Source organism: Rhinopithecus bieti, unplaced genomic scaffold (genome assembly GCF_001698545.2).
Source record: "Rhinopithecus bieti isolate Rb0 unplaced genomic scaffold, ASM169854v2 scaffold_26537, whole genome shotgun sequence".
NCBI classification, from domain to species: domain Eukaryota; kingdom Metazoa; phylum Chordata; class Mammalia; order Primates; family Cercopithecidae; genus Rhinopithecus; species Rhinopithecus bieti.
Genome location: NW_016812090.1, coordinates 667,423 through 670,429, shown reverse-complemented (window position 1 = coordinate 670,429; position 3,007 = coordinate 667,423).

Below are 3,007 nucleotides of genomic sequence, written 5' to 3'. Positions count from 1 at the left end.
TATTCATACAGCCAACAGACACATGAAAAAATGCTCATCATCACTCGCCATCAGAGAAATGCAAATCAAAACCACAATGAGATACCATCTCACACCAGTTAGAATGGCAATCATTAAGAAGTCAGGAAACAACAGGTGTTGGAGAGGATGTGGAGAAATAGGAACACTTTTACACTGTTGGTGGGATTGTAAACTAGTTCAACCGTTATGGAAAACACTATGGCGCTTCCTCAGGGGTCTAGAACTAGAAGTACCATATGACCCAGCCATCCCATTACTGGGTATATACCCAAAGGATTACAAATCATGCTAATATAAAGACACATGCACACGTATGTTTATTGCGGCACTATTCACAATAGCAAAGACTTGGAATCAACCCAAATGTCCATCAGTGACAGACTGGATTCAGAAAATGTGGCACATATACACCATGGAATACTATGCAGCCATAAAAAAGGATGAGTTTGAGTCCTTTGTAGGGACATGGATGCAGCTGGAAACTATCATTCTCAGCAAACTATCACAAGAACAGAAAACCAAATACCGCATGTTCTCACTCATAGGTGGGAACTGAACAATGAGATCACTTGGACTCGGGAAAGGGGACATCACACACCGGGGCCTATCACGGGGAGGGGAGAGGGGGGAGGGATTGCATTGGGAGTTATATCTGATGTAAATGATGAGTTGATGGGTGCTGAGGAGTTGATGGGTGCAGCACACCAACATGGCACAAGTATACATATGCAACAAACCTGCACGTTATGCACATGTACCCTAGAACTTAAAATATAATAAAAAAAATAAAAGAATAAAATTAGGCAGCTGAAAGAGAAAAAGAAAAAAAAAGGCAAAACATGAGATTTCCCATAGAAGAAAAAAAATATGCATCAGTACTGCAGCATCAACTCCAGCCTGAAAGCTTCCAGCATGCTAATCTGCCCTATTTCAAACTTTCTAGTCCCCACAATCACAGTAGCCAAATAATTCTAACATCTGTCTTTTTCTCGCTCTCTTTCAATGTACCTACATATCACATATATATAATGTGTGTATATGTATTACATGCATATTACATTATGTTTGTATATATGTATGTATCTCACTATATATATGCATATGTCTGTATCTCACTGGTTTTGAAAGATATATGTGTGTGCATATGAATTGATCTCACTAGTTTTGTTTCTCTGGTGAAGAAGAAATTGTATATCATGTAATATTTAAACATAATATTCTAAATGTATTATACTGTTTAATTCATTACATGAAAAAAAAACTGTTGGCATAAAGAAAATATTTATATTGAGTAAATTACATGAGGACCAACATATGAATATTTCTTACAGAAGAATTCCAAATCCTTTCAAAGAGAATGCACTCCTTTCTAGGAAGGTAAGCTAGAATTAATGACTCACTTTCACAGAGTAAAGTAGGGAAAGTTTTTTTTTTTAAAAAAAGCAATATTACAGTGGCAGAAGCTAGGAAATACTAGTTTACTCAAGTAATGAAGCTTAGCATCATCAGTGATATCACATGGATAGCATGGACTCCAATGTGATGTGACAAGAAAAGCACTTCACAAACACCTCTATGCAAATAAACTAGAAAACCTAGAAGAAATAGATAATTTCTTGGACACTTACACTCTCCCAAGACGAAGCCACGAAGAAGTTGAATCACTGAATAGACCAATAGTAGGCTCTGAAATTGAGGCAATAATTAATAGCCTACCAACCAAAAAAAGTCCAGGACCAGATTGATTCACAGCCGAATTCTACCAGAGGTACAAGGAGATGGTAACATTCCTTCTGAAACTATTCCAATCAATAGAAAGAGAGGGAATCCTCCTTAAATCATTTTACGAGGCCAACATCATCCTGATACCAAAGCCTGACAGAGATACAACAAAAAAAAGAGAATTTTAGACCAATATCCCTGATGAACATCAATGCAAAAATCCTCAATAAAATACTGGCAAACCGGATCCAACAGCACATCAAAAAGCTTATCCACCATGATCAAGTGGGCTTCATCCCTGGGATACAAGGCTGGTTCAACATACGCAAATCAATAAATGTAATCCAGCATATAACCAGAACCAAAGACAAAAACCACATGATTCTCTCAATAGACGCAGAAAAGGCCTTTGACAAAATTCAACAGCCCTTCATGCTAAAAACGCTCAATAAATTCGGTATTGATGGAACATATCTCAAAATAATAAGAGCTATTTATGACAAACCCACAGCCAATATCATACTGAATGGGCAAAAACTGGAAGCATTTCCTTTGAAAACTGGCACAAGACAGAGATGCCCTCTCTCACCACTCCTATTCAACATAGTGTTGGAAGTTCTAGCCAGGGCAATCAGGCAAGAGAAAGAAATAAAGGGTATTTAGTTAGGAAAAGAAGAAGTCAAATTGTCCCTGTTGGCAGATGACATGATTGTATATTTAGAAAACCCCATCGTCTCAGCCCAAAATCTCCTTAAGGTGATACGCAACTTCAGCAAAGTCTCAGGATACAAAATCAATGTGCAAAAATCACAAGCATTCTTATACACCAGTAACAGACAAACAGAGAGCCAAATCAGGAACAAACTTCCATTCACAATTGCTTCAAAGAGAATAAAATACCTAGGAATCCAACTTATGTAAAGGACCTCTTCAAGGAGAACTACAAACCACTGCTCAGTGAAATAAAAGAGGACACAAACAAATGGAAGAACATACCATGCTCTTGGATAGGAAGAATCAATATTGTGAAAATGGCCATACTGCCCAAGGTAATTTATAGATTCAATGCCATCCCTATTAAGCTACCAATGACTTTCTTCCCAGAATTGGAAAAAACTGCTTTAAAGTTCATATGGAACCAAAAAAGACTCCACATTGTCAAGATAATCCTAAGCCAAAAGAACAAAGCTGGAGGCATCACACTACCTGACTTCAAACTATATTACAAGGATACAGTAACCAAAACAGCATGGTACTGGTACGA